This window comes from Odocoileus virginianus, chromosome 20 (assembly GCF_023699985.2).
Source record: "Odocoileus virginianus isolate 20LAN1187 ecotype Illinois chromosome 20, Ovbor_1.2, whole genome shotgun sequence".
In the NCBI taxonomy this organism is placed as follows: Eukaryota; Metazoa; Chordata; class Mammalia; order Artiodactyla; family Cervidae; genus Odocoileus; species Odocoileus virginianus.
Window position 1 is genome coordinate 1,567,709 of NC_069693.1, and position 6,000 is coordinate 1,573,708.

A 6,000-nucleotide genomic window follows, 5' to 3' on the forward strand; every position below is an offset into this window, starting at 1 on the left:
CAGTAGTTGAGGTGGGTCAGTAGTTGAGGTGGATCAGTAGTTGAGGTGGGTCAGTAGTTGAGGTGGATCAGTAGTTGAGGTGGGTCAGCAGAGCACTGATGGATCAGTAGTTGAGGTGGATCAGTAGTTGAGGAGGTCAGTAGTTGAGGTGGGTCAGTAGTTGAGGTGGGTCAGCAGAGCACTGCTGGGTCAGTAGTTGAGGTGGATCAGTAGTTGAGGTGGGTCAGCAGAGCACTGCTGGGTCAGTAGTTGAGGTGGATCAGCAGAGCACTGCTGGGTCAGTAGTTGAGGTGGATCAGTAGTTGAGGTGGGTCAGTAGTTGAGGTGGGTCAGTAGTTGAGGTGGATCAGTAGTTGAGGTGGGTCAGTAGTTGAGGTGGGTCAGTAGTTGAGGTGGATCAGTAGTTGAGGTGGATCAGCAGAGCACTGCTGGGTCAGTAGTTGAGGTGGATCAGTAGTTGAGGTGGGTCAGCAGAGCACTGCTGGATCAGTAGTTGAGGTGGATCAGTAGTTGAGGTGGGTCAGTAGTTGAGGTGGGTCAGTAGTTGAGGTGGGTCAGCAGAGCACTGCTGGATCAGTAGTTGAGGTGGATCAGTAGTTGAGGTGGGTCAGTAGTTGAGGTGGATCAGTAGTTGAGGTGGGTCAGTAGTTGAGGTGGGTCAGTAGTTGAGGTGGGTCAGCAGAGCACTGCTGGATCAGTAGTTGAGGTGGATCAGTAGTTGAGGTGGGTCAGTAGTTGAGGTGGGTCAGTAGTTGAGGTGGATCAGTAGTTGAGGTGGATCAGTAGTTGAGGTGGACCAGTAGTTGAGGTGGATCAGCAGAGCACTGCTGGGTCAGTAGTTGAGGTGGATCAGTAGTTGAGGTGGGTCAGTAGTTGAGGTGGATCAGTAGTTGAGGTGGGTCAGCAGAGCACTGCTGGATCAGTAGTTGAGGTGGATCAGTAGTTGAGGTGGGTCAGTAGTTGAGGTGGATCAGTAGTTGAGGTGGGTCAGCAGAGCACTGCTGGGTCAGTAGTTGAGGTGGATCAGTAGTTGAGGTGGGTCAGCAGAGCACTGCTGGGTCAGTCGTTGAGGTGGATCAGCAGAGCACTGCTGGGTCAGTAGTTGAGGTGGATCAGTAGTTGAGGTGGGTCAGTAGTTGAGGTGGATCAGCAGAGCACTGCTGGGTCAGTAGTTGAGGTGGATCAGTAGAGCACTGCTGGGTTAGTAGTTGAGGTGGATCAGTAGTTGAGGTGGGTCAGTAGTTGAGGTGGGTCAGTAGTTGAGGTGGGTCAGCAGAGCACTGCTGGGTCAGTAGTTGAGGTGGATCAGTAGTTGAGGTGGATCAGTAGTTGAGGTGGATCAGTAGTTGAGGTGGGTCAGTAGTTGAGGTGGGTCAGTAGTTGAGGTGCATCAGCAGAGCACTGCTGGGTCAGTAGTTGAGGTGGATCAGTAGTTGAGGTGGGTCAGTAGTTGAGGTGGGTCAGTAGTTGAGGTGGGTCAGTAGTTGAGGTGGGTCAGCAGAGCACTGCTGGGTCAGTAGTTGAGGTGGATCAGTAGTTGAGGTGGATCAGTAGTTGAGGTGGCTCAGTAGTTGAGGTGGATCAGTAGTTGAGGTGGGTCAGTAGTTGAGGTGGGTCAGTAGTTGAGGTGGATCAGTAGTTGAGGTGGATCAGTAGTTGAGGTGGGTCAGTAGTTGAGGTGGGTCAGTAGTTGAGGTGGATCAGTAGTTGAGGTGGGTCAGTAGTTGAGGTGGGTCAGTAGTTGAGGTGGGTCAGCAGAGCACTGCTGGGTCAGTAGTTGAGGTGGATCAGTAGTTGAGGTGGATCAGTAGGTGAGGTGGCTCAGTAGTTGAGGTGGATCAGCAGAGCACTTCTGGGTCAGTAGTTGAGGTGGATCAGTAGAGCACTGCTGGGTCAGTAGTTGAGGTGGGTCAGTAGTTGAGGTGGGTCAGTAGTTGAGGTGGGTCAGTAGTTGAGGTGGGTCAGCAGAGCACTGCTGGGTCAGTAGTTGAGGTGGATCAGTAGTTGAGGTGGATCAGTAGTTGAGGTGGGTCAGTAGTTGAGGTGGATCAGTAGTTGAGGTGGATCAGTAGTTGAGGTGGGTCAGTAGTTGAGGTGGATCAGCAGAGCACTGCTGGGTCAGTAGTTGAGGTGGATCAGTAGAGCACTGCTGGGTTAGTAGTTGAGGTGGATCAGTAGTTGAGGTGGATCAGTAGTTGAGGTGGGTCAGTAGTTGAGGTGGATCAGTAGTTGAGGTGGGTCAGCAGAGCACTGATGGGTCAGTAGTTGCGTGGATCCGTAGTTGAGGTGGGTCAGTAGTTGAGGTGGGTCAGTAGTTGAGGTGCATCAGCAGAGCACTGCTGGGTCAGTAGTTGAGGTGGATCAGTAGTTGAGGTGGATTAGTAGTTGAGGTGGGTCAGTAGTTGAGGTGGGTCAGTAGTTGAGGTGGGTCAGCAGAGCACTGCTGGGTCAGTAGTTGAGGTGGATCAGTAGTTGAGGTGGATCAGTAGTTGAGGTGGCTCAGTAGTTGAGGTGGATCAGTAGTTGAAGTGGGTCAGTAGTTGAGGTGGATCAGTAGTTGAGGTGGATCAGTAGTTGAGGTGGGTCAGTAGTTGAGGTGGATCAGTAGTTGAGGTGGGTCAGCAGAGCACTGCTGGGTCAGTAGTTGAGGTGGATCAGTAGTTGAGGTGGGTCAGCAGAGCACTGCTGGGTCAGTAGTTGAGGTGGATCAGTAGTTGAGGTGGATCAGTAGTTGAGGTGGATCAGTAGTTGAGGTGGGTCAGTAGTTGAGGTGGATCAGTAGTTGAGGTGGATCAGTAGTTGAGGTGGGTCAGTAGTTGAGGTGGATCAGTAGTTGAGGTGGGTCAGCAGAGCACTGCTGGGTCAGTAGTTGAGGTGGATCAGTAGTTGAGGTGGGTCAGTAGTTGAGGTGGATCAGTAGTTGAGGTGGGTCAGCAGAGCACTGCTGGGTCAGTAGTTGAGGTGGATCAGTAGTTGAGGTGGGTCAGTAGTTGAGGTGGGTCAGTAGTTGAGGTGGGTCAGCAGAGCACTGCTGGGTCAGTAGTTGAGGTGGATCAGTAGTTGAGGTGGGTCAGTAGTTGAGGTGGATCAGTAGTTGAGGTGGATCAGTAGTTGAGGTGGATCAGTAGTTGAGGTGGATCAGTAGTTGAGGTGGGTCAGTAGTTGAGGTGGATCAGTAGTTGAGGTGGATCAGTAGTTGAGGTGGGTCAGCAGAGCACTGCTGGGTCAGTAGTTGAGGTGGATCAGTAGTTGAGGTGGGTCAGTAGTTGAGGTGGGTCAGCAGAGCACTGCTGGGTCAGTAGTTGAGGTGGATCAGTAGCTGAGGTGGATCAGTAGTTGAGGTGGATCAGTAGTTGAGGTGGGTCAGTAGTTGAGGTGGATCAGTAGTTGAGGTGGATCAGTAGTTGAGGTGGGTCAGTAGTTGAGGTGGATCAGTAGTTGAGGTGGATCAGCAGAGCACTGCTGGGTCAGTAGTTGAGGTGGATCAGTAGTTGAGGTGGGTCAGTAGTTGAGGTGGATCAGTAGTTGAGGTGGATCAGTAGTTGAGGTGGATCAGCAGAGCACTGCTGGGTCAGTAGTTGAGGTGGATCAGTAGTTGAGGTGGGTCAGTAGTTGAGGTGGATCAGCAGAGCACTGCTGGGTCAGTAGTTGAGGTGGATCAGTAGTTGAGGTGGGTCAGTAGTTGAGGTGGATCAGTAGTTGAGGTGGATCAGTAGTTGAGGTGGATCAGCAGAGCACTGCTGGGTCAGTAGTTGAGGTGGATCAGTAGTTGAGGTGGATCAGTAGTTGAGGTGGGTCAGTAGTTGAGGTGGATCAGTAGTTGAGGTGGATCAGTAGTTGAGGTGGATCAGCAGAGCACTGCTGGGTCAGTAGTTGAGGTGGATCAGTAGTTGAGGTGGGTCAGTAGTTGAGGTGGATCAGTAGTTGAGGTGGGTCAGTAGTTGAGGTGGGTCAGTAGTTGAGGTGGGTCAGCAGAGCACTGCTGGGTCAGTAGTTGATGTGGGTCAGTAGTTGAGGTGGATCAGTAGTTGAGGTGGGTCAGTAGTTGAGGTGGATCAGTAGTTGAGGTGGGTCAGTAGTTGAGGTGGGTCAGTAGTTGAGGTGGGTCAGTAGTTGAGGTGGGTCAGCAGAGCACTGCTGGGTCAGTAGTTGAGGTGGATCAGTAGTTGAGGTGGGTCAGTAGTTGAGGTGGGTCAGTAGTTGAGGTGGGTCAGCAGAGCACTGCTGGGTCAGTAGTTGAGGTGGGTCCGTAGTTGAGGTGGGTCAGTAGTTGAGGTGGATCAGCAGAGCACTGCTGGGTCAGTAGTTGAGGTGGGTCAGTAGTTGAGGTGGATCAGCAGAGAACTACTGGATCAGTAGTTGAGGAGCAAGGGCTTAGTTTCTTCCCAGACCAGCGGTGGAACTTGTGTTTCTTGCAGTGCAAAGAGGTTGGTAACCACAGGGAGAGCCTTTTCCAGGGGAACGTTTCCCTCGTGCTGTTGCCTCAGGCCTGTGAAAAATCTCTCCACAGTGCCAGTGAGGGTTCTGACTTACTTTGGTTCCTGACCAAAACTTACGAAATGACTTTAACTCTCCATTTCAGAGCAAATGGGATAATGTTTAGTTGTTTCCTGCCACCAGTGAATTTACACGTAGGTTGGCTTCAAGGTGCCTGAGTTCATGTCCAGAGTCTTCAATGATAAGTAAAGTTAGATTCTTAAGTGCTCTTATACTCCTCGTCCCCGTGGGTCCCAGCCCCCTTAAGAAGGGTGGAGCCCCTTCCCAGCACTACAGGTCGTTTCCCAGTGCTCCTGGGGGTGCTGCTTGCCTTTTCCGCAGTTGCTTCTTGGGCATCCTTCCTTGAGACTTTTGCACTTCGTTTCCCAGAAGGATTTCTGATCAAGGGCAGAGATGTTCACTCACTGAAAATCGAGTCAGGGGCTTTTCCCTGATTGCGAACCTCCTGGAGAGGGACTTCCCGGTTCCTAAGTGGCGGCCGTTTTGATTATGGTGAGGTTTGTGGAGCTGGTCAGAAGGTCTGGTTTGTGGTGTTGCGAGCGGGCTTACGGGACAAGAGGCGCAAGAGGAGGCTCTGTGCGCCCTGAACCTGGGCGGTTCTGGGGGTCGGGGACACCGCCGCCTGCGGGGAGTTTCCGTGCAGAGTGGGACCCGGTAGCTCGACCCTCACTGCCTCACTCCGCCCAGAAGTTAGGATGGCTGGCGGCGCCTGCACTGAGGGACGCGTCGCCTCAGGTAAGCGAGGCATGCTCCGGGGTCTCCCCTGCCTGTTTCCACGCCAGGGTTGAGAGGCGCCTGTCCACGTCACTCTACCCCGAGACCCTTGCGCCAGCGCAGCGAGACCTTCAGAGGTCGTTTCTCTTTCTCCGTGTGAGTGAGGCTTGGAGACGCAACTGAAGCAGAGCCATTCCGGGAACCGGAGCCCAGCTTGTTTCTGTCAGGAAGAAAGCTTGAGGCCAGGCCTCACCTGGAGTGGCAGATGAGAGGTCGTACGTCCCTTCTTACGGCGCTGGGAGTGGCGGAGGGTTTGAGCACAGGATGGACATCACCTGAATTAGGCTTTTGAAAACACTCCATGGCAGAAGCCAGCAGGATATTGTAAAGCAGTTATCCTCCCGTTAAAAGTAAATTGAAAAATTACTCCAGAGCCTGTTCAGTGGAAGCACAGACCTCAGCGGGTGATGAGGTCACTGAGGCAGAGGGAGGTTGTGACTCTCCCAAAGTCACTACTGGTAGGAGAGAGATTGCACTGGGGACAGAGGCACAGAGGCTGGTTCGCTAGTCCGCCCGAGGCTGCCTGGCTCTGGTGCCGGGCAGAGGTCCAGTTGTGAGAAGGGCGTGCTGTTCTCAGGGGATCGGAGAGGAGCCTGGCGCAGAGGATGGGGTGGGCCTGCAGGCCTCACCCCGCATGTGGAAAAGTGCATGCGGCTCTGACACACCTCCATGGCCACTGCCCTCCGTAGCCCGCCTTTTCTTACACATTGCAGAGACTGAAGAAGCACT